The sequence below is a fragment of the Odocoileus virginianus genome, chromosome 3, assembly GCF_023699985.2.
Source record: "Odocoileus virginianus isolate 20LAN1187 ecotype Illinois chromosome 3, Ovbor_1.2, whole genome shotgun sequence".
Taxonomy (NCBI): domain Eukaryota; kingdom Metazoa; phylum Chordata; class Mammalia; order Artiodactyla; family Cervidae; genus Odocoileus; species Odocoileus virginianus.
In genome coordinates, this window is record NC_069676.1 from 87,454,096 (window position 1) to 87,481,252 (window position 27,157).

The window sequence follows — 27,157 nt, forward strand, 5'->3', positions numbered from 1 at the left end:
GAGAACATGTTTTGAAATTTGGGGAATGATCTTTGCCTGAATTTTAAACTTACATTTTCTATATGTAAGTCAGAACATTACATGTGCTTTATCACTGATGATGTTTCACACTTTATTTCAGAATTGCATTTGACCAAAATATAGCAGTTCAAGATTTATCACCAGAGAGGAAATACCTGATTTAGAAAAGTGAATCTTTTACAAACTAAAATTACAGCTGAAGAAAGCAGTTCCTGTAAAAAGAATTTCATTAGAAAGTGAGTTTCTTAAGAAACTGAGACATAGCTCTGGACTTGACGCTATTTTCTCATGCCACACAGTGCAGAAAACAGTCTCATGGATGGTAAAGCGCATAATTATATATTTTAAAAGAATGTTATGTACTTAAACGTTAGAATAACTGTTATGTTTGTTTTATCCTTTACTCTTTTACTCTGTGTACTTCTGTTTACACCCTCATATATGTGTATACACATTATTTTTTCTCAATTATCTGGGTGGGTCACAAATGTCATACCCTTTAGAATATAATTCCTAACAATGAAGAAATTCTCTTATGTAACTACAGTAATCAAATTCAGAAGTGTTTACACTTGTACGATCCTCTTTTATCTTCCCATTTGAATGCTGATTTTGCCAGTTATCCTTATGGCATTTTTACTTTCTAATACAAAATCCAAGCCAGGGACTTCCCTCCTGGTCCAGTGCTTAAAATCCTGCACTTGCCGTACAGGGGGCGCAGGTTCCATCCCTTGTCAGGGAACTAAGATCCCACAATACTGTGTGGCGTGGCCGAAAAAACAAAACGCTAAAAAAAAATTCAATCTAGGATCACATAGGGAAATCTATTACGATTTAGTAATTACTAATCCGTGTTTTCATACATTTTTGTAGATGTTTAAAAGATAACTTTATTTTGTATCTTTTACAAGGTAGTTTTATAAGGTAAAGAAGCTTGCCTGCAATGCGGGAGACCCAGGCTTCATCCCTGGGTGGGGAAGATCCCCTGGAGGAGGGAATGGCAACCCACTCCAGTATTCCGACCTGGAGAATCCCACGGACATGGGAGCCTGGTGGGCTACAGTCCACGGGGTCGCAAAGAGTTGGACATGACTGAGCAACTGACACATTCAAGGCTGAAACTTTGGAATGACAACACTGATTTTAATACTGGGTTCTATGACATTTCTAGTAAAATATCTTAGTAAATAGTAAAACATAAGAAAATGATTAAAATATTCCAATTTAAGCTTACATATCTATCGGTAAATAACAGATACCCATTTGATTGTATTTTTAAAAGATGTTTGCAATCCAGGAAAGAAGAAAACTCCTATCTCAATGCCTGCCTTCCTGTCATTTTCTTGTTAGACCTTGGAAGGTAGTCTGAATTATAATTAAAATCAGTCAAGTTCTCAACTTGCTAGAAGCTACAGTAAAAGATTTGATGAAGAGGCGATTGAAATCAGTGACAAAAGTGAAGTTTCTAAAATATTTGAGGCTTATATTTAACTATGATAATTTTCTTCCATACCCATTAGAGAATGTAGAATTAACTGCATACATTGTTGCTGATGGCTTAGAAATAGTTTACACAGCTGAACTGAGGGACTTAAAATTTAAAATCTATTTCTGACTAGTCTATCAATATGCATGAAATTCTGGATAAGCTGTTTAACTTTGATTTGTCTCAATTTATCTATTCCTAAAAGCAGAAAGAGTATTGTTTACTGTATAGATATACTACTAGGATTTTATTAGACAGTTAACCTAGTGAAGTCATAATATTAAATGAATTGAAGAAGCACAAATATTATTATAAACAGGAATCATAAACAAGAAATTTGCTTAGGACAACAAAGAAAGAATATAGCGTTCAACCTATGATTGCTACAGAGAAAAAGAAGAAAACAGATAAGAAAAAGGAAAAAAATTAAAATCATTAATAATTCCACCATTCAGAAATAACCTGAAGTCTATTTTTTCAGATACTGTTTTCCCTATGCAAAACATACTTGTTTACAAAAATGCAATACTTTAATAAGAGATACACTAACCACAGGTTGATGCAATTACATTTAAACATACTATACTGAAAATTCTTGTTCTGATAATCAGGTAACCCTTCCACTGGTAGCAATAATCAACTCTGGACAAAACATAACATACAAGTATTTGACAGCTCTGGAAAGCAACCAGAAGCAGGTATAAACTAGAGGAGATTAAACCCTTCAAAGCAGGGATCTGCGCTGGGTGGCTCTTAACTTGAGAGAATTCTCCTTTCTACATGGTGCCAGGTGGCTAGAATCCAAGCAAAAGACTGTAATTATTAGCTCAAAGCGTCAGAAGATGGAATTCTAGGATGCCAGAACAGCTGGAAACTAGGAAGGAAAATTCCTGAAAAATGTAGCCAACCACAGAGGGGGAAAGTTCCAAATACGTGTAAATTCCTTTCAAGTTTTTAGATGAATTTTGAACTATGTTTGCATGAAGAAGACTCCAAGGAATTAGAAGGCGGCTATGGATGGAAAGCTGAAACAGTTGAGTAGAGATTTAAGCAGCTGTCCACCACGGGAGAGACAGTTTTGAGTTTGAATCCTATCAAATTATAGAGGCTGGATAAATGCTGTGGACTTTTCCATTGAAACTCATTTACCTTACCCATTTACCTTAGGAGTAAAGGTGATGTCCCACCTTTGGGTGTTTTTTGTTTGTTTGTTTTTTAGTTTTAGTCCCTCAGTCCTGTCTGATTCTTTGTGATTCCATGGACTTTAGCCTGCCAGGCTCCTCTGTCCATGGAATTCTCCAGGCAAGAATACTGGAGTGGGTAGCCATGCCCTTCTAAAGGGGATTGTCCAGACCCAGGGATTGAATCCAGGTCTCTTGCATTGCAGGCAGATTCTTTACCATCTGAGCCACAAGGGAAGCCCATATGAAATTTGGAACAGGTTAAAAAAAATCTACGGAAATATAAATTAAAATGGGCATCGCAATGCAGGAGACACAAGAGACATGGGTTTGATCCCTGGGCTGGGAAGACCCCCTGGAGTAGGAAATGGCACTGCACTCCGGTATTCTTACCTGAAAAACCCCTTGGAGAGAGCAGCCTGATGGGCTACAGGAAATGGAGTCACAAAGAGTCAGACACGACTGAACACATACTAGCAACTGAGCTAATTGAGTCTATATCAGTTCTGGTCTTCTACAGTCCTCAATGATTTAAAGTTTAGGACAAGAATATGTCTATAATAATTAGATGGTGTTTGGTAACTACCTCAAATAGATAAACTCATCTAATAAATCTTAGAGACCTCAGTCAAGTGTTACTGCTAACAAGATGACAGAATCACCTTATCTGCCTTAAGATGGTAACATTTTAATTATGCATTCTTGGTGACTCTTTAAGCATGGAACTTATCATATCAACATGGTGCTGGGTTCAACATCTACAGGAAACAATTCTGGTCTTTATGAACTTGTCGATGATAAAGACAGAGTAAGAGCACTTTATCATTAAAGGATTTGCAAAGCTTCCAGAGAATGTTAAAAATTATAGTCCCAAAAGGACAGTTCAGTAAAAATTCACCAACCCTTTTTATTACATAGACTACTAATATGAGTCATTACATCCCAAGGCAGCAGAACTAATGGGCATATAATAATAATTTAAACTCTATGCCATTTTAACAAAATACATGACAATGAAGTAACGAAAACAGGCAATGCACATTATGTTTTCCAAGGAGAAAAAGAGACAAAACAGTATTTTTTATTTGAGTTGATCCAGAAGTATTTGACATTCAAATAAATCTGGGTACCAAGCTATACTTACTCAAAAGAAGTTTTAAATGACTCAACTAATTGAGGATCCTGGTCTGACAGAGCTAAATGAGTTAACATTCTTTATTCTCCTCTTGGTTTTAGAAGAGGAAGAAATGGGAAGAAAAATAGTTCTGTCATTGGCTTTTCCTCCAAGTTGAAATGCTTACTCTATTAGGTTAAAATCACTGACTTATACTTATTTTTAATAATCAAGGTAATACTTCTCAGTAACACAGAATAAATCCAACCGTCTACTAGGGTATAGTTTCTCACTTGAAAAAAGGATCTGAATTTCTGTTATCTTTTGTTACAGCCCCAACTGTGGTCAAAGTTAGGAAAACATTACATGGAAAAATCTTTAGGAAATTGGTTGAACCCATTTAGGAAAGTTATCAGATCAACTGTGCATTTACAACTTTACATGTTTTATGGTGAAGATGGTGCTCCATGTCTTTTGGTACAAACTGGCATTATAATTACTGCATTTATTAATTAACATTCAATCTTTCTAAAAGTTCATTCCATGGACCTCTGGCTTTGTGGGACATCAACAGGGCTGCTGATTTAAGGTTCTATTAAAAGTTCTGGAAGGCTCCTTACAGCAGCTTTTCTCAGAGGCATTAATGTGCCCTGTGACACAGACAAGGAGGATTTCAGGGTGTACCATCTCCCAAACATATCTGACCAATGTGTTTCTCTGGGCAGAGTTCTGTGGATTTGATTTCACAGAACAGACTTTGGAATACTTTGGTCTAGAGGAAATATAGATGTGAACTAGAGTTGTAGCAGGGTGAAAAAAAGGAGAGAATAAAAGAAACAGCAAATATTGCTGAAGTCACTTATCTTAGTGCTAGTTCCCTTTAATGTAAAATGCTATTTGCCAGCTGTAGTCCTGAGCAAGTTCTTTAAATCCTCTTTCTTAAAAAAAAAAAAAAATCCTCTTTAAAGCTTTTTTAATCCATAAACATGGGACTAAATAGCAACAATACATTCACTGCAATTTGTGATAAGAACTTAGGTTCATGTACATAAAATGGAGGACAGTGCCCGGCACATGACATTCCTTGAAAAATAAGACTGACTGTTACTGAGTGTTTTGATGTGACTTACATGAACTGGGCTTCCCTTTGTGGCTCAGCTGGTAAAGAACCCACCTGCAAGGCGGGAAACCAGGGTTCGATCCCTGGGTTGGGAAGATCCCCTGGAGAAGGGAAAGGCTGCCCACTCCAGTATTCTGGCCTGGAGAATTCCATGGACTGTATAGTCCATGGGGTCGCAAAGAGTCGGACACGACTGAGCGACTTTCACTTTGCATGAACTGGATGCTTTTTTAAAAAAATTTATTTTTAATTGGAGGAGAATTACTATACAGTATAGTGATGGTTTCTGCCATACATCAACATGAATCAACCACAGGCATGTACATGTCCCCTCTTTCTTAAACCTCCCTCCTACCCCATGCCTCTAGGTTGTCAGAGAACACCAGCTTTGGGTTCCCTGCGCCATACAGCAAATTTCCACAGGCTATCTATTTTACATTTGGTAATATATATGCTTCAGTATTACTCTCTCAAGTCTTCCCATCCTCTCCCTCTCCCACTGGGACCAAAAGTCTTTCTTTTGGTCTTAAAGAAAAAGACATTAATTCTAGCCCACTCTCATACTTTCACAAAGTTTATTTGCAACTGAAAGATTCTCAGAAGATCTGCTCATAATAAGCCTGTTTACCTTTATTGAACTCAGCATGAAGATTTGATGAAGAAACCTGTCAACGATGGAAGCATCTGGGCACTACTGGTTCCACAGAAAAATGCCATTTTTTGGTATAGCACTTGATAACTTCTGGTTTATCTTCATATGCATTATCAGATTCTGTCTTATAACAATCTAGTGAGCTTAGTAATAGAGAAGTCAACATTCCCAAGTCACAGAAATGAAAACTGAGGCCCAGAGGGGTTATATTATAAACTGCCCAAAGTCAAAAAATTGGCAAGTGGGCAGTGTCTGGACTCAAACTTGTGTTTTTGACTTTAGTGTCAGTATGCTGAGTATCTGAATGAATGAGTGACTCTAATTTTACATTTCAAAATAATTCAGTTCAGTTCAGTAAACATGGATTGAGTTGCTCCTATATGCTATATACACTGTGCTAGGTGTGAGGATGAATAAATTAGACATGTTGGACTTTGTCCTTGAGAAGCTTATCATTTAGCTGTATTCAGAAAAACTAAAAAAACAAAACAAAACAAAACAAAAAAAAAAACAGGGAGGAAAAAAAGAAAATTGGTGATTCTGAGTAGCTTTCTATGTAATGACCTTGAATGCTTCTCAGCATCTGCTTCCCCAAAGGCCACCAGAAGACAGTTTAAGGTGACCATAGACAGGGCTTTGTGTAAGAGAGAAAAATCTGGAGAACTTCCCCTGTGATGAAGCTTGTGGTCCTCTCTCTGCCTCTTCATAGTCACTAGTATTCTACCACACAGTAATGGAGAATGCTGAGGAAGCATTTGCTGTGATTTCTATAACTCCAGCTTGAAATGCCTTCCTTTCTTTGTGCCTATTCTTCCTTCCACAACAGATCACAGAAATGCATTTTGTACTTAAGAATGCTTGGTTGTGAGACAATCACACTAAAATGTATTTTTCCTCTCTTTGATGTCCTTATGTTTCTATTACATTATCCTCATTCCTTTCGGCATGCTCATCCTTCCTGAACTTTATTACTTATCTCAGCTATACCCTGATTGTTAATACCTGTTTGCTCATAGAATTACTTGAACACACCCTTGGCATAAGAACCCTCCATTAAAAAAAAAAAAAAATCAAATCCCTCCTTGATAACTGCAAAACTTTTATCATCATCACTTTGCTGTTTGGAAACTGTCCTTTCAAAAATCACTGATTAGTTTTCTAACTGAATGTAACATCCATTTTTTCTGCTCTAAAATGCGAGATCCATTTTTTTCTGTTCTAGCTTTCTGTTGCATAAAGACACTGTTGATTACTTTCTCACTGACCTGTTAGCCATAGCTTCAGATTTAATCCTATCATCTCTCTGACTCCTTCCTTCTCTGTCTGCCTCCTCCTGAAAATATCTATTTGTAACTACAGTGTTCTGGAGAACATAACGGACTTGTAGATATAACCCCTGGGTGAAATGTCTAACATCCTAGCTTTATGATTCTGTGTGGATCACCCTGCTGAGCCTCGGTTTGTTCATGTATAAAATGCAGACAATCATGGTACCTGTTTCACAGCATTGTTCTTGATGGCTCTATGAGATGTTACGTGTGAAAGCATTTTATACATTTTAAAGTAAGATCCAAACAGAAATATTATCTGCCAGTTTCAGATAAGATGAGATATTTGTGTTCTTTACTCTCTAGATACATTCCCTCTAAGAGCTTACTTTTCAGTTATATTATCATTTGCATATAAATGACTATGTATATATATAAGTGCAGACTGGCTTGAGCCAATTTATAGGACAGATTTACAGTTAGAATATATTAGCAATGGAAAACTTAATGCTTTGCCTCATATCCAGCCGTTTCCCTCACTTTTCCTACAATGCTCAGTGACTCTATCATTCTAAGTGTTTCAGTCTTTAAATCTAGTATCTTCTACAAATATTCTCGACTTGGTATCTATAGTGGACACTTGAGATTGCTTTTTTTTTTGCTGCCCAGCATCTGGTTCTTCTTCCACGCCTTAGGGAAAACCACAGTGTGTAAGTAGTGAGGGGGCATAGGTGGAAGTATCACCTTTTTCCACCAGTTACCAGCGTACGATGGAAGGTGCAGGAAATGTGGTTGGACAAGTGTATTTTCCTCACTTCTGGAGAAAACAACTCAGTCAGTGATGTCACACTACTTTGTGGTACAAGGAGAATGGGGCGTCCCAGTGGTGGCACTAGTGGTAAAGAACCCTCTTGCCAATGCAGGAGACATAAGAGATGTGGGTTCGATCCTAGGCTCAGGAAGATCCCTTAGAGGAGGGCATGGCAACCCACCCCAGTATTCTTGCCTGGAGAATCTCATGGACAATGGAGCCTGCCGAGCTAAAGTCCATGGGGTCGCAGAGCCGGAGATGACTGAAACGACTTAGCATGCACGTATGCCCAAAGAGAACATGTTGTTTTCAAATAGTTTAATGAAGGGCAGTAGCAGCAGCAGGACTAGCAGGCTTAAAGTGTGAAAAAAATTAGCTAAATGAGCATCTCTGCTCCTTTACTTCCTGCCCAGTCACTCCCAATCTTTTACCTTGTTAAATGTGTATCACAACACTTTGTAACATCTGAAATAATAATTATTTTTTCTTTATTTACTAGCTAGTTTTTTGGCTTTTACATTGACTGTCCATCTGCCTTGAGTGATATGCAAGCTCCTTCAAGGCAGAGGCTTTGCTGTGTGCCCTGCTGTATCCATCACAGTGCCTAGAACAGTGTCTGGCACACATCATAAGTGCAATAAACATCTGCTGATTGAATGCTGCTGCTGCTGCTAAGTCACTTCAGTCGTGTCCAACTCTGTGCGACCCCATGGACGGCAGCCCACCAGGCTCCCGTCCCTGGGATTCTCCAGGCAAGAACACTGGAGTGGGTTGCCATTTCCTTCTCCAATGCATGAAAGTGAAAAGTGAAAGAGAAGTCGCTCAGTCGTGTCTGACTCTTAGCGACCCCATGGACTGCAGCCTACCAGGCTCCTCCGTCCATGGGATTCTCCAGGCAAGAGTACTGGAGTGGGGTGCCATTGCCTTGTCCGCTGATTGAATGACTGACTGGTAAAGTCTTCTGAATAGTGGGAGTTCAGTAACGGTGAATTTTAAAAAATGAGATACAGCTATTTTCTGAGCTAAGTACTTAACTTCAAATGTTTTCTTTTCCAGAGAAAGAAATATACTATTACGAAAAAATAAAAAAAAATCTTCAAATGCTTTTTGAAAAGTGTAGATGCAAAGTTCCAAATACTAAAAATGACAAGATAATGCAGGTTTTGCTTCTAACCTGCTGATAAGCCTGTTAGTCTCAGTAACCCAATCATTCCAGTAAAATGATCATAAAAAATATGATTGTTAAAAGCTTCTGAAAGTATAAGAAACATAATTTTCACTGTGTATTTGGTTAAAAACGGAATTCAATACCACTTTATAGCTTCTGTATTAACAGGGTTCTCACTAAAAAGAGCTATTTCTATTCCACAGAAATAATTTTAAGGACTCATGTACAATCCACATTCATTTTGGAAAAGTATGGTAAAAAGAAGAAATAAGACACTGTTCATTATTTTGATTTTCAATGTATTTTCACATTTAAATAGAAACAAACACAAACAGAACACTCTATACATTTTTCTTTTGTTTCCCACCCAGAAAGAAAGACCAACACTATCTGTAATACTATAGAGCAGATTATTTGAAATTTGTTCAGGGAGGCAGCTTTAGGCCCCTGTATAATCACTTATATGGTAGGAAAAAACCTTTAGGTCTGGGAGATTCCTGTGTTTCAGTAAGGCTTAGGGACCATGCAAGTATGTTTTCATTTTTTCACACCATCCCCTCTCCCAGCCAGGGGTTAGCTGTTGACTATTTGCGTACGTCATGCCTCAGTAAGTGTGAACTGCGGATACGGAAGATGAGCTTCTGTAAAAGGTGTGACTTCCATATGTCAGAGAGAAGACTGAGGATTTGATACAGGAGTAAGTTAACACTCTCCAGTATCTGTAGATCTGAGATAAGATACATGGAATATTGATACCATAGCAACTGTGGCCTTTCTCAGATCACAGTTAATAGCACCAATTCCCAACCAATTTGTATCCTTCTGAACTTGTTGGGAGGCTGCTACAGTCCTCTGAAAGAATGTGCTAGAAGTGGGAAGACGGGGACATAGTTATGGTTGGCAAGATCAATGTTGCATTGAGCTACTAAACATCTACGAAGAAAGCTGGAGAGTAGGTTCCCTTGGGCATTCCTGCTTATCTTCTAGGTGTCATATTTGATTTTCCATGACATGTCTTATATGTTGTCAGCAATCAATAGAAAATAATGTAATCCAAATGAAAATGGTGATTACTTCACAGCATAGAGATTGTACTTGTAGCCTAAGTACAATGTTGTCTTGAAGAAACAGGCTGAGGGATAATTAACCTTAAAAGAGCTCCAAACATTTGTAGTCCAAACATTTTCTAAGTGCCTTGTATACAACTGACACGTGGGCAGTGGGAGAATAAAGAAAAACAAGACACAGGGTTTATCCTTGAGATTATAGCTCCAGTGCCCCCTTGAAAGGAATCTAAGACATACTTACTCGAAACTGTACTTTATGATAAATGGTATTAAAATGACACTTCAAAGTTATATGAGAAGTTATATTTAGGGTCATAAATTCTGCCTATAAATGAAAATGACATAGCATTACGAAATTTCCCAATTGAACTGATTGACTATTTCTACTATACTGTACCTCTAGAAAAGTAAACTAATACAGAGACTTTTCTGCTAAAAACAATAGTAATTACATTTGCTACATAATGTGCCCTATTTTCTTTAAAACAATGTTTCTCATTTTTTACAGAGTTTTATTAAATAAATGGCTGTTAATCTATACTAGGCTGGTATGAGACTCCAATCTATTCTCTGTGAAGGTTGAATGACTTTCTATCCAATTTTCAGTTGTTTCTTCATGTTTCTAACAGAGTACCAACTGTACTGTAGCTTGTCTGGCATTTGCTTTAGTCAGGAACACAAAAATGATCACCTAAGGCTCCCATCACTGCTTTTAGCTTTGGATTCTCTACGTTCAACTCCTGTCAAGAATGTGTTTGAGACAAATGCTATTTAAGAGATATGTTTAGGGTACATTTAAATGGTCCATTTTCCAGGTCTTTCCATCTTTGGTTATAGTAAAGTTACAGTAAGTCATGGTAAAAATTAATGCTATCTCCTATCGAAATCTCATCATTGAGTCATGATTTAATGTTACCTCGGAGTTTTATAATTGCATCAGAAAAGGATAAAATAGTTAGCAATAAATTTAACAAGAAGGTAAAAGATTTATACATTTAAAACTGTAAGACACTGATGGAAGAAACTGAAGAATACACAAATAAATGGAAAGATATTCTGTACTCACAGACTGGAAGAATTAATATTGCTAAAATGTCCATACCACTCAGAGCAATCCATGAATTCAATGAAATCCCTACCAAAATTTCAATGGCACTTTTCACAGAAACAGAACAAACAGTCCTAAAATGTGTATAGAACCACAAAAGACTCTGAATAGGCAAAGCAATCCTAAGAAAGAAGAACAAAGTTGGAGCCATCATACTTCCTGATTTAGAAATATATTGCAAACATACAGAAATCAAAGGAGTATGATATTAGCATAATAACGGAAAAATAAATCAGCAGAAGAGAGACCCCAGAAACAAATCCATGCATATACAATAAAAATTTCTTTTTGACAAAGGAGCCAAGAATATACAATGGGGAAAGGATAGTCTCTTCAATAAATGGATTGGGAAACTGAACGGACACAAGGAAATGAATGAGACTGGGCCTCTGTTTTACACCATACACAAAAATCAGTTCAAATGGATTAAGCACTTGAATTTAAGACCTAAAACGCAAGAAAAGATAGGGTGTAAGCTCCTCGACACTTGGCACTCCCGGTCTTGGCAGTGATTTTTTGCATTTGATACCAGAAGTGAAAGTAACAAAAGCAATCAACAAGGGGGACTAACTACATCAAACTAAAAAGCATCTTCACAGCAAAGGAAAGCATCAACAAAGTGAAAGGCAACCTATGAAATGGGAGAAAATGTTTGCAAGTCACATATCTCATAAAGGGTTAACATTCAAAATACATAAAGAACTCATAAAACTAAAAAAAAAAAACAAAAAAAATCTTATTAAAAATGGGCAGAGGAACATAATAGACATTTTTCCAAAGTAGACAGATACACGAAAAGGTATTGTGAACAGATACATGAAAAGGTACTCAATATAAAATCAAGGAGATGCAAATCAAAACCACAATGAGATATCATCTCCACACCTGTCAGAACAGCCATTTAATATAGTTCTAAAAATCCAAATATAGCCAAAGGAAAGGAAAACAGTATTGAAGATTATCTGCACTTCCATGAATACTGCAGCATTGTTCACAATAACCAAGATATGGAAATAACCTGTGTCCATCAATGAACGAAGGAACGAGATGTGGTACTTATACTGGAATACTATTTCAGGCATGAGAGAGACGGAAATCTTACCATCTGTGACAACATGAATGGACCTTTAGGGCATTATGCTAACTGAAATAAGCCAGACAGGGAAAGACAAATACTGCCTGGTATCACTTACATGTGGAATCTAAAAAAGTCACCTCATAAAAACAGAGAAAAATAGCGCTTGCCATGGGCTGGGGGATAGAAGACATAGAGAGAGGTTGGTAAAAGGGTACAGAATTTTAGGATCAATAGGTAGGATGTATTAATATAACATGGTGACTATAATAGCTGATAACACTGAGTTGTATAATTGACATTTGCCAAGAGAATATAACAAATACTCTCATAAGGAAAGAGAAAAAAGATATTTATGGTGATGGATATGTTAATTAACTAGGTAGGAGGAATTCTTTCACTATGTATATGTAAATTAAGTCATCACATTGTACACCTTAAATATCTTACAATTTGATTTGTCAATTAAACCTCAATAAAGCTAAAAAAACTGAAATGCTAACTGTATTTTTGTATAATATTTTCACGGAATATGTGGCCTACGATGTTAGTCTGTGCTCCTTGGATAAGAATCCATGTAATTTCATTTTATTTTAATTTCAACCAACATTTTTTTTCCAGGAGCTGAGGATGTGATGGTTAACAAGACAGATGGGCTCAGTGACTTCTAGGAGTATACAGTATAATACGGAAGTAGACACCAAACAAGTAACTTTACAAATAACTGCTTGTTTACAAATAAATACTATGTGATGATTTCTTTGGTATTTATTACAAGGTAAATATCTTTTCAGATGGCCTTTCAGATGTATGCTTTGCTTTTTTAAGTGAGGAAGATATAGTTAGTTACTATTTCCTTTTTTGACTTAACTAGAGTACAATTTCATGATGAATTAAAACAGCTTCTGAACGTATACAAACCTTTCTTTTAACTGTTAAGTCATATGTGTCTTATGTCCTACAAGGTGACCAACGAAATAGAGGGGGGCAGAACATGGGGAGGGGACTAAGTTACAAGTCATGACAGAAATAATCACGTCTTCTTTAAGTTTTATTCTCAGAATTGTTCTACATATCCACTGTTCTACAAAATAGTATAAAATTATTTTAGAAGTTTCAACTTGGAGTTGTCTCTAAAACCTGTGATGCCAGATATATATATATATATATAAAGGGATATTAATTGCCTTTAGCCCCATGACAGAAATAAGGGATTGATTAAATTTTTATGGAAGTACCATAGTACATTTTATGTTAAAAAAGCAGAATTTCATAATCTTTTGAAACTCTGCAATACTTTAATGGTACTTCTAATAGTGCCTAACACTTGGAAGGATTCCACAGTTTGGCTCCTATAAAGTGGTTTTTGACAGCAAATGTGCAGGAACCAGAATCTCTACTGAAACTTGAATCTGAGCCACTTAGACATCATGATGTTGCCCAAATGTGAAGTGGTTTCCATTGGCAATACCATAATATCTTCTCACTGAAGCAAGAAGCTTGAGTTTGGGGGATATTTAGCTACCAAAAGAAGCAGACATTATCTAAGTCTTGATCAGAGAGAAAAAAAAAAAAATTGAAAAAGACTTCCTGGCATTCATTCACTGGAAAATGAAGACATGAAGAAGCCAAATAAAGTTAACAGCTCTAAAGAGAGGCTAGAAATTGTGGTGCTCTGGAGTCCTCATCATCACTGCCATGCTCACTGATGCCAATAAACACTTACTAAGCTCTCACCGTATGCAAAATACAATGGCAGGGGCTTTAGCTGTGAAGGTCTTGAAGGTCATGAACTTTATATTATGCCTCCGTGTAACTCCTAAAGCTTGCTATGGGGCTTCTGAAGATAGCAGATATTCAGTAAATATGTATGAATTTTATGAATGAGACGGCAAGGGGCTTATGGTCCAATGGGGAGATAAAACAGAGGCAACCTACTTCCGAGCAGAGGTTTTAACCCCTTTATACTGAACCTATTTAGCACAGCGTGTAGCACATGACAGGTATCAGAAAATGGCCAATTAATCAGTAATGTGCAAATAATTTTATAGAAAACATCGATTGAGCAGTTATTATGCTTTAGGTGCATCGCTACACTGAATTCTCACAACATGGAGGCGCTGTTACTGTCCCCATCTTAGAGATGACGCAGCTAAAGTTTATGGAGGTTAACTAACTTGCTTGGTTACTCAGATAGTAACTTGCAGAGGCAGGATTTGAACCGAGGAACCTGACTGCATTTCACCCTCTTCACTATCCATATGCAAAAAAGAGAAACATTAGGCACATGCAAAAAAGAGAAAGGTTATTATAAGGTGGCATATGTTAAAGGCCAGCTGAATGGCAGAGGTCATAAGTCCTCTAACTTTAGAGTAAGAAGTGGTTGGTGAGGTCGGGGCAGGACGGACTGCTTCATGAAGAAAGGGCAAATTGAAATGGGTTTTGAAAAAGGATACACAAGAGGTTAAAAGAACAAAAAAATGGACAGAAATGTTAATAAGGTATTCGGAGGTCAGAGTTAGACCTTTTGGATAGCATGAATCAGTTCATAAGTAGCAAACCTAACCAGAGATTTAGCAGGAACAAGACAGCAAAGAACTGAAGAGTTTGGATTCCATTCTTTACACACAAGGGGAGCCAACCAAGTTTTTTTTCCCATAGAGAAAGAGGTGTGAAAAGCTGCTTTTTAGGAAGCTGTGCAGGATATGATAAAGGGCGAGATTTTAGGAACCACACAACCAGTTAGGTGGAGGTGAAGAAGACCTGGACTAAGGCAGCAGAAGTAGGAATGCAGAAGAAATGACAGATAAAAGAGAAAGAACCAGCCAACATGACTGTCTCGAGGATTAAGAGAGGGATGAGTCGGTATCTGTGTGACAGATACTGATAACATTACTGTCAGAAATATGGACATTTAGGAAGGCAGGAAAGCTGGTTTTTGGAAGATGACGAAACTTCTGATTCGAAACACTTGATTCCTATAGGTTTGAGGCACTTATTAATCAAACAACATTTGGATGTTGTTATGAGCCAGAAACTGGGCAGGTACAAGTGACAGAACAGCGAGCAAGAAAGATATGGTCCTTGTTTTCACAGACTAAATTAGAGTTTATGAGAGAGGAGAGGCACTAAATGAGGAATTACAATACCGATGGGTGAGTTTTAGTATGACAGTGATTAAATGCAGAGTGTTGGGAGAGCACATACTAGGAGCACATATGCAGTCTAGTCTGGGACTTCCCTGAGGAAGCGACATTGAAGCAATAGGTCTTGTTAGTAGTTTGGTGTTCCATTTTAAGAAAGCTTGTACCAGAGGGGCCAATCATATGTGCTCACCAACCACCCCTTTTTGTGAAACTGCATTACTTACAGACCTGTTTCCAGGGACAGCAGGGGCCATCTTTTGTATCACATGACCCTGCACCTCCTGTCCCCAGCTGGTTGAGCCAGGGCTGGACACTAATGCAGCCAACTCAAAGGACCATCATCTCTGATCTGAAGCAAAGAGATGAAAAAAAAATTTTTTTCTTTTTCTGAAGAATTTAAATGGAAGAAACAAAGAGACTGTTGGAGGCCTGCAGCTGAAGTGAGATCTGGAGAGACCCAAAGACCATGCATTTGCCAAAGTTCTCAGTGGGCAGGGAGAGTAAGCTCCTTTGTCCATGAGATTCTCCAGACAAGAGTGGGTTGCCACCTTCTTCTCCAGGAGACCTTCCTGACCCAGGGCTCGAACCTGGGTCTCCTGCATTGGTAGGGGGATTCTTTACCACTGAGCCACCAGGGAAGCCCCAAGTAAGAGGAAGAAGTTGGTCAATACATAGTGAATAGAAGAATTAGAGAGAAATGAGACTTGTCTAGGGGAAATGTCTCCTGGGAGACAACGGGCAAGAGTGGCTGTCTCACACAGGAATATTAACTGTCAATGACTTTCCGATCTCAAGACAACGAGCACCCTCATAATCACCCCTGCTGGGTTCATTTCACATTACAGTAACATTATAAAGTCTAAAAGCTTAAACTAAATTTTCAGTACAGAGTTCAGTTCTTACACGTTTCCTATAAAAATCTTCTTTAGGAGACAAACTATAAATTCAATCCAAATGAGCTGAGTGGGTCTCTACTGCTTGTAGACAAAAGGGCTTAAATTAAAACACACTATATCCCCTCATGGATAAACTAAAAAGGAGATGCTGTATTGAGTTCAGCTACCAGGGTAAATAAATTAGTATAGAGAAAAACAAATCTGTTTGCTACCTTTAAATGTCTTTAATTGTCATAATTATAGCATGCCTTTCTCAACACAGATGCATATGATAGATTCTTAGGAAAATTGCCACAACTGTTGATACTTATACTCAAGTGTTATATTTATATGCTGGATACCACATACATGACATGTATTTACACACGTCTAACTGATGTCCTTGCATGCATGTGTGCCTGTACTGCTCACTCATCCGCAGCTCTTTGCGACCCTATGCACTGTACCAACCAGGTTCCTCTGTCCATGGGATTTCCCAGGCAAGAATACTGGAGGGGGTAGTCATTTCCTCCTCCAGAGCATCGTCCCGACCCAGGGATTGAACCTGCACCTCCTGTGTCTCTTGCTTTGGCAAGCAGATGCTGCTTACCACGGCGCCATCTGGGAGTCCCAACTAATGTCCTTAAAGTCAAAGTCAAAGTCAGAGTGAAGTTGCTCAGTCGTGTCCGACTCCTTGAGACCCCATGGACTGTAGCCTACCAGCTCCTCCGTCCATGGGATTCTCCAGGCAAGAATACTGGAGTGGGTTGCCATTTCCTTCTCTAGGGGATCTTCCCAACTCAGGGATAGAACCTGGGTCTCCTGCACTGCAGGCAGATGCTTTAACCTCTGAGCCACCAGGGAAGCCCTTAGTAGACATTAATTATACAACTGAGCAAACAAAGGCATGTGACTTCCTCGTAATTCTGCATGCGTTACAGGAGTGCTGAGAGGAAAATCTCCAACATAATCATTGTCTCCCTGCCGCAGCCACCCAGTGCATTACTGGGTAGTGAGACGGGATTAAGCAAGACTGCTCTTGACAACTTCATCTTCGAGTTGTCATTATCATCATCTGCTGTCTTCTTACTGTGTCTGCCAGTCTCTATATTCCTCACTTGAGCTTCCCCCAGTCTCTCTCCTGGCTGAAACCAAATTATGGACAACCGTAGTCAATCAAGTGATAGAATGCTTAGATGATCTGGACGAAACAGTTTACGCAGGCTCAAAATAGGAACTTTTGACATAGTTACTATTTGGGGCTTAGTAAACAGTGTCAGACTTTATTTTTTTGGGCTCCAAAATCACTGCAGATGGTGACTGCAGCCATGAAATTAAAAGACGCTTACTCCTTGGAAGGAAAGTTATGACCAACCTAGACAGCATATTAAAAAGCAGAGACATTACTTTGCCAACAAAGGTCCATCTGGTCAAGGCTATGGTTTTTCCAGTGGTCATGTATGAATGTGAGAGTTGGATTGTGAAGAAAGCTGAGTGCAGAAGAATTGATGCTTTTGAACTGTGGTGTTGGAGAAGACTCTTGAGAGTCCCTTGGACTGCAAGGAGATCCAACCAGTCCATCCTAAAGGAGATCAGTCCTGGGTGTTCATTGGAAGGACTGATGCTGAAGCTGAAACTCCAGTACTTTGGCCACCTCATGCGAAGAGTTGACTCATTGGAAAAGACCCTGATGCTGGGAGGGATTGTGGGCAGGAGGAGGAGGGGACGACAGAGGATGAGATGGCTGGATGGCATCACTGACTTGATGGACATGAGTTTGAGTGAACTCCGGGAGTTGGTGATGGACAGGGAGGCCCGGCGTGCTGCGATTCATGGGGTCGCAAAGAGTCGGACACGACTGAGCGACTGAACGGAACTGAAGGTACCTGAGAGCTTCCCTGGGGGCTCAGCAGTAAAGAATCTGCCTGCCATGCAGAAGACCCGGGTTCGATCCCTGGGTCGGGAAGATGCCCTGGAAGAGGGCATGGCAACCCCTCCAGTATTCTTGCCTGGAGAATCCCATGGACAGAGGAGCCTAGTGGGCTACAGTCCATAGAGTCACAAAGAGTTGGACACGACTGAAGTGACTTAGCACGCAGGCATGCAAGGTAGCTGAGCTAGTGGTGTCCTTTCCAGAAAGGAAATCTAGAAGTTTCCTCTTGTTTTTCATTTTCCAGTTGGGCTAAACTCAGTGAATTACTTCAGCCAAGGAGGAGATAAGAAAAAAAAAAAAGGAAAAAATGAGAAAAGTAATTTTAACTGGTCAGGGGAAGAAAGAAGTAGGTTGAATACACACCCGTCCCCCTCCTGCTCCATGCCAAGGAGGCCGTGGGATGGGCTGGTCAGGAAAGCTCTGGTCCAAGGGCATTCAAGACAACGGAGCGGGGCTGCCTCCTGCCTGACCATAGCGGAGCTCCAGCAGCGGGAAGCAGACGGGGAGGGAAAGTTCAGGCTTTGGTGACAATGAACTATGCTTAACTACAAGAACACACACAGAATAAACAGTGGGTTGTTTTCCCACTGCAATATCAAAAGTTGCACTGGGAAATCATACCTTTTTGCTCAAGTGAAAGAAATTTGTTTCTGGACACAATGTCTTCACCAGAGAAGAAATCGTTTTGAAAGAAATGAAGGAAAATTTTAAAATACTAACTAAATTATTTAAAACATTTAATTTTACTGTAATCAGAGGAAAGCCTGCCAAAGGGTTCATGTATCAAGTGTTCTGATAAGTATCCGCTAAGTAAGGGAGGTATTATATTCTCTTGGTTTCTCACATGCTTTAGAAAAAGTAACATGGGTCATAATGTGATATATCCACATAATATGAATTACACAAATAAATAAAAGCTGCAGAAATAGATATGCCAGGTGTACCCTTATGACACATATTATAAAACCTTCACAATAAAAGTAGACTGAAGGTATTATATCATTGTGGGATTTATTAATACATTTCTTAATGGACTGTATATATACAGAGATTTACCTTATAAATTCAGATTTAGCTATACACCCAAAGAGTCAATGTAACCTACCAAAAAAAAAAAAAAAGCTAAATGTTTGTTTATCTCTTTTAGTAATGTGGATAAGAATGAGTGCATGTTAAGTAATTTTACTTTGAAGAGAACAAACTGAGTCACAGTTAACAGTTATATAAAACAGATTTATATAACTATCTGATTTCTGCATAGTGTTGATAAGCCACCATACATACCCCACATAACAATTTACATCTACTTTGATTAATAAGGTACACTACTGAGATATTATCTATAGTTCCCAACAAACTTGGACAAAAACCAAGTTTGAAAAAACGAAAACGCTAGTAGAAGCAAGTGAAAGAGATATACTGGAGCTGAAACACTGATGGCAGAAACATAAAGCTACCAGTTCTAACCTCAAGAAAACAGAAAAGCACTTCTCAGCAGTTAAAACGTGAGCTGACAGAACAACACCGGGACAGGTACACGGTAGGGTATACAGAAGCATTTCCTGTGGTAGCATTTATTCTACATAGAAAACCGCAAATAAATAACGATAAGAGATCATAGCATGCCTGATAATCTGTGACAACAACTGTAGACACGGGAGAAACCTGCCCGTCCGGAGCCCTGACCTACGGAGCCTTTATCTGCCTGTGTACTCTCCACAGGCCAAGCATATAAAGGCCAAGTGATAATTTACACATGAATCAACTTTCTTTGCAGCATGGGCACCAGAGACATTTCTTTTCTCTGTTACTGAGAGAAAGGCAGCCAGGTCTAAGCTTGTCTCACTAGAAATCATACAAGGGAAACAGTGATTTGCAGGAAAATGGCAGATCAGCAAAGGGAAGCTGTTCTGAATGCATGATAAAAATGGCAGCCACAAAGGACCAGATGAATATTTAGTTTGAAAACAGCGCTGACAGTCACCGTTGAGTCTTTATCCTATTCCAAACAGGTAGCGTCATAAAAACTGCAACAGAGATACAATCCCGATAGAAGATTACACGAGATACCTGGGTGGGTATCTTAAAAGACTTTGGACTTCATTTGAATAAATGTAAGACTCATAGATCCTCTGCATCCAGATCTTATTCGGGGTACATGCAGTTATTTCACACGAATGACATATGGAGGGCATATTGCCCGCTTTGATAATTAGAAATAAATCAGTCAAGATGATTAAAAAAAAAGCTTGTTCATGAAAAACTGGATACACATTTCATACTATGAAACTTGTAAAGGAAAAAATATGCAGACAGTGTATTTTTCTCCAACCCAAACCCTTTGGTGCTTAGGTCAACTTTTAGAAATTCATAAAACTATCACCACGTTGCTATAGCCTTTCTTACAGGAACATGTACTGAATACTACTTGTTCTGGCTCATTTAATAGAGGAATGGAGATTTATTATTAAATCTGTGTTAATAGGCCATTCCAAAGAAGATTATGTAAGCTTCTAACAAATGACAGGTACTAACTAAATCAATAAAATTCATTTTTATTCCCTTATTACCACTTCTACAGTTCTGTGCTTGCCATATTCGGTCTGTTTCCTGGAATGCTTACCTTCCTACTCAACAATGCATATACCTGACTTTCTTCAAATTTGGTTCAAAGCTCTCAGTTTAGGAGCCTTTAACTTAAGGCTCCAGTCATGGTGTGGTGGTTAGACACAGGAGACCGTCCGTAAATGCTGCTAACTACGCACATGGATTATCAATAGACAATAGGCCAAAAATCTTTAAAATAAACTTTATACATGAGCTGTAAATATAAGAAATGTGGTATAATCTGTGCTTCATAAAAGGAAAGTTTGAATTTTTAGTCTTTTAGAGTCCAGAAATGTATCTGTAAACTTCATGTCATAATCCATGCTCTGAGACAATCCCCAACATAAAGAGTTATTGCATTGTTATATCACTTCATGGTCATGAGCTGTATCTATAAAACTGACAGTGAACAGGTTTTTGACATTATTTGTTTCTATTTATCCTTTGCAATGTTAGCTTTTTAACCCTTTCAACTATTTTCCTTTCCTCTCTTCTCCTGTATTCCTCCCTTTAGGGTGAAGCTCTATTTTGCCCTCTCTCTCTTCTCAATAACCTATTCATTTCCCTACCTTCTGACTGTTTAGTAGTTCTTGAAGTAAACATCAGAATTTTCCTTAAACTGAAAGCTCCTAAAGGATAAGAAATACACCTACCATTTCTACATATCTAGAACATTTTATAGGGCCTCAGGTAGTGTTAGTCATTCAGAATACTCTTGAGAACTCTGAACAAACTGTATAGAGGGAATGTACTCCAACATAATAAAGGCCAAATATGACAAGCCCACATCTAATATCAAATTCAATGGTGAAATGTTGAAGCCTTTTCTTCTAAGATCAGAAACAAGACAAGGGTTTTCATTCTTGCCACTTGTGGTCAAGAGTACTAGAAGTCCCACTCAGAGCTATTGGGCAAGGAAAAGAAACAAAAGACATCCAACCTGGAAAGGAAGAAGCAAAACTGTCCTTATTTTCATATGATATGATGCTATATATGTGCGTGCTAAGTCACCTCAGTCATGTCCAACTCGTTCTGACCCCATGGACTGTAGCCCACCAGGCTCCTCTGTCCCTGGGATTCTCCAGGCAAGAATACTGGAGTGGTTGCCATGCCCTCCTCAATTCCACACTCAGGGATTGAACTCATATCTCTTACATCTCCTGCATTACCACTAGTGCCATCTGGGAAGCCCCTTCAAATATATTACAAACATATAATAATCAAAATAGTACATTGTTGGCATAAAAAGAGATCAATGCAACAGGGTCCAGAAATAAACCCATGTATATATATGGTCAATTAATTTTTGACAAAGGAGCAAAGAATATACTAATGGGGAAAATATCTTTTCAGTAATGCTGTTGGGAAAACTGGAAACCATTATGTTGATGAGATATCTGTACTTTCAAGTTTACTGCAGCATTACTCACAATAGCCAAAGCATAGGAACAACCTAAGTGCCCATCAACATGGATATACACACACAATGAAATATTATTCAGCCTTAAAGAAGGAAACTCTGTCATTTGTGACTGCATGGATAAGCGTGGAAGACATTATGCTGCGTGAAATAAACCAGGCAGAGAAAGACAAATGCAAGGTATCACTTATGTGATGAGTCTTAAAAAAAATTAAGGTTGAGTTGCCAGGGGCTGGGGGAAGGTGGGGGATAGAGGGAAAGGCTGGTAAAAGGATACCAAAAAAGAAAAAAGATTCCTGAGAGATGCTAACAACTTAGGACTCTTAACAACACATTTCTGAAAGTAAAGACATAATTTAATGTTATTGATATTCATTGACTTATTGAGTCGATTTATAAGTAAACTCATAAAACACTTGCACACAGAGGTGAATTTCACAATGACTAGATATGACAATGTCATGGAACAACGGACTGGTTCCAAATTGGGAAAGGAGTACATCAAGGCTGTATATTGTCACCCTGGTTATTTAACTTATATGCACAGTACATCATGAGAAATGCCACGCTGGATGAAGCACAGTTGGAATCAAGATTGCCAGGAGAAATATCAACAACCTCAGATATGCAGGTGATACCACCCTTATGGCAGAAAGCGAAGAACTAAACAGCCTTTTGATGAAAGTGAAAGAGGAGAGTGAAAAAGCTGGTTTAAAACTCAACATTCAAAAAACTAAGATCATGGCATCCAATCCCATCACTTCATGGCAAATAGATGGCAAAACAATGGAAACAGTGACATACTTTATTTTTAGCTTCCAAATCAGTGCAGATGGTGACTGCAGCCATGAAATTAAAAGACACTTGCTCCTTGGAAGAAAATCTATGACCAACCTAGATAGCATATTAAAAAGCAGAGACATTACTTTGCCAACAAAAGTCAAAGCTATGGTTTTTCCAGTAGTCATGTATGGATGTGAGAGTTGGACTATAAAGAAAGCTGAGTGCTGAAGAACTGATGCTTTTGAACTGTGGTGTTGGAGAAGACTCTTGAGAGTCCCTTGGACTGCAAGGAGATCAAACCAGTCCATCCTAAAGGAAACCAGTCCTGAATATTCATTAGAAGGACTGATGCTGAAGGTGAAAGTCCAACACTTTGGCCACCTGATATGCAAGAACTGGCTCCTTAGAAAAGACCCTGATGCTGGGAAAGATTAAGGGCAGGAGGAGAAGGGGACGAAAGAGGATGAGATGGTTTTATGGCATCACTGACTCGACGGACATGAGCTTTAGCAAGCTCTGGGAGTTGGTGATGGACAGGGAAGCCTGGTGTGCTGCAGTCCTGGGGTTGCAAAGAGTCAGATATGACTGAGCAACTGAACTGAACCGAGATATGACAGGCTCAAATGTCACTTTTGATGACCTCAAAGAGATTTAAAATTTAGATGGTAAAAGAGGAACAAAGAAAGACTACATTAGATACTCATGATTATATACTAATTTCTTTGTATATTAGTGGGGTTTTTTTATAAGTAAGTTTAATTTTGGGGGCATTTTTTTAATAAGATAAAGTTACCCTAAATTGAAAAGTGATATAGAAATATTAATACTATGTTGAGTCAATGATATTTTCTTTGTAGGGCAAAAAGGAATATGATCTTCAAAAGCAGAGCAGATGCCTGTTCCCACTGTATAAGGATAACAAAGGAATGGGAATAGGATTTTGGTTGACAGGGTTTTTAAAGGCGACATGGTAGGGAGAAAATCAGGAACTTCCCCAAATACCAACAGACAGCTAGACAGAAGAAAATGCAAATTTGAATTCATTTAATTCAATACATTTAAGATGTTATTTAACAGGGTTTTCATTTTTACTTTTTGAGTTTTAGGAACAGGGAACATGAGTCTATTTCCCAACTTCATTTCACTCTGTATTTTGTTCTCCTCTAGCATCACACTTGGTAAGGCCCGCTTCTTATCAAAGTCTTCTGTCTTAATCTTATCATTCATCGTGTTTCCTCCTTATTATTGATCATCAGGCCATGAATGAGACAATGGATAGCGTTACTGGCGTCAATATACAAGCATCTACTCAATCTACCGGGCCTGTCAATCTGCCATGGGAGAAACTGGATGGGCCTGTAATCTGATGTTCACAAAAGCAAGCTGATAATTACATAAAAATGTGTGCAATGTTTGAGTAATGCCTTTGGATAACACTGGTATTCTCTAAAGTATCTAAATTAAGTTGATGGGATCATAACTTTATTTTTGTTTTTAAAATTTTTTACTGAAGTATAGTTTATTTATAGTGATGTGTTAGTTTTGTCTATACAGCAAAGTGAATCAGTTATACATATATCCACTTTTAAAAAATTCTTTTCCCATATAGACCATTACAATATTGAGTAGAGTTCCCTCTGCTATATAGTAGCTCCTGATTAGTTTTTCATTTTATACAGCGCATATGTCAATCCCAGTCTCCCAACTTCTCCCTCCCCTCCCTTTCCCCCCCATAACCTCATCCATGACTCTATTTGTGCTTTGGATATAAGTTGATGTGTACCACTTTTTATGAGTCTACATGTAAGTAATATCATATGACACTTGTCTCTCTCTGTCTGACTTCACTCAGTATGACAGTTTCTAGGCCCATCCATGTTGGTGCAAATGGTGATCACATTTTTATGTAAACAATTTGTATCTTTGAAGCAAAATACCACATCTGTCCCTTGCCAATTCAGTTTTCCTTATTACTGCTGTATTCCCCACCATATAAAAAATGAAAATAAAAACACAAACTAGTCTGCCAAAGTAGATAAGCTTGCTCCTCAGAGTTGTGAGCATGTGAACAATACACCAGGCACACAAATGTTACCTTTTGAAAAGGTGATGATGCTCAACAGTCGAAGGATGTGGTTTTCAAACATTTGTACCACAACACTAAAATGGTAAAACTGCTATCATGGAAGTGGGAAGAATTAGGTAGCATCTGAGAATGTCTTTTCTTCATACTTAAGTGACCAAAGGTATAAGAGACTGTTTCTTTCCCCAAGTTTGACTGGGTTATTCTTTTTGCAAATGGTTACATAGCCACTGGGGGAACAAATAAACTTTATAAAACAGAATTCCTAAATTTATAAGGTAACATTAAGCTGTGGATTCTTACTAAAATGTCACTAAAATTCTTTAAAAAAGAAATCAAGGAAAAGAGAACTTGGTTTTTATTTTCTAATCTCTGAAATATCTCTTTTTTTGGTAATCACAAACTTCTGACTTTTTATTTTGTATTGGGGTATAACCAATTAACAAATAATGTTGTGACAGTTTCAGGGGAACAGTGATGGGACTCAGCTATCCATATACATACATCCATTCTCCCCTAAACTCTCCTCCTACCCAGGCTGCCACATAACAGGGAGCAGAGTTCCATGTGCTGTACAGTAGGTCCATGTTGGTTATCCATTTTAAATACACAGTCTGTACATGTCCATCCCCAATTCCCTAACTATCCCTTCCAACAATCTTCCCCCTGGCAACTGCAAATTTGAATGAGAACTTGCTTTTAAAGTTATGTGCTTATAGTTATGTTGGGACTACTGAAAAACTGTCTCCATCACAGCGGCAAACAGCTGATGTGAACAATGAAATCTGCACAAGTCAGAGTGGCTAAATTTGAGGATGTGTACAGCCTATGGACTATAAAGAAAGCTGAGCGCTGAAGAATCAGGCCTTCTGAACTGTGGTGTTGGAGAAGACTCTTGAGAGTCCCTTGAACTGCAAGGAGATCCAACCAGTCCATCCTAAAGGAAATCAGTCCTGAGTATTCATTGGAAGGTCTGATGTTGAAGCTTAAACTCCAATACTTTGGCCACCTGATGCGAAGAACTAACTCATTTGAAAAAACCCTGACGCTGGGAATGATTGAAGGAGGGAGGAGAAGGGGATGAGAGGATGAGATGGTTGGATGGCATCACGGACATGAGTTTGAGTAAACTCTGGGAGTTGGTGATGGACAGAGAGGCCTGGCGTGCTGCAGTCCATGGGGTCGCAAAGAGTCGGACACGACTGAGTGACTGAACGACTGAACTGAATTGAACTGAACAGCCTATGTTAGTCAATAGTGAAGTGAAAGTTGCTCAGTTGTGTGCAACTCTTTGCAACCCCATGGACGGTAGCCCACCTGGCTTCTCTGTCCATGGGATTTTCCAGGCAACAGTACTGGAGTGGGTTGCCATTTCCTTTTCCAGGGGATCTTCCCAACCCAGGGATCAAACCCAGGTCTCTCACATGGCAGGCACATGCTTTACCACTGAGCCACCAGGGAAGCCCTAATGTTAATGTTAGTCAATGGTGAGCTTCAAATATTCATCAAACACTGTTAGATCTGCACCTTCTAGGTGAATAACTTATAGTTCACTTATAGTTAGAAGTCTCCTATGCTGATGAAAGAAAAACTTTAATGTCTGGCATGATGCAGTTCATGGGGTCGCAGAGTCGGACACGACTGAGCGACTGAACTGAACTGAACTGATTTGCTATTTTTCTTTCTTGCCCTGTAACCTATCTCTGATTGCCAGAATGTTTTCTTCAATAAACATTTAAAGATTGAAAAGGAGAGTATGGTCAAATGTCAACATTTTACTTGCAATTATCATTCCCAAATCCATTCCTCTCCCAGACTTCCCCATCTCACTAAGTGACCTCAGCCAGATGTTCAAGCCAGAAATGGATAAATCACCCTCTGTCCCTTCACTTGCTGGCACCTCCCACATCTAAATGATTCAGACATACTGGTCACTCCTTCCTATCTCCACCGCTGCTATCGTTCAAGCCACTGTCATCTCCTGCCTAGGCTACTGCAATAGCTTCCTAAGTGGTCAACTCCTTACATTTTTGCTCCCCAACCAGTCTACCTTCTCTCTATGACCAGATACCATCACTCTCCAATTTGAGAACCTCCAGGGGCATTCCACTGTCCTCAGAGCAAAAGAGAAAGGTGGTTTCTGGGTTTAGAAGTCCCCAGTCTGGCCCTTGCCTTTATCTCCTTGCTCTACATGCTTCAGCAGCACTTGCCTTCCTTCTGTTCCTTTCTGTTTCCTTGG

At 38.7% G+C, this 27,157-nt stretch overlaps 1 protein-coding gene across 5 annotated transcripts in view; it reads right to left on the reverse strand.

Annotated features, from left to right (window-relative positions):
- The window catches only part of ARB2A (ARB2 cotranscriptional regulator A), a 396,180-nt gene that overhangs the window by 19,420 nt on the left and 349,603 nt on the right, over positions 1-27,157 (reverse strand). The window lies entirely within an intron of this gene.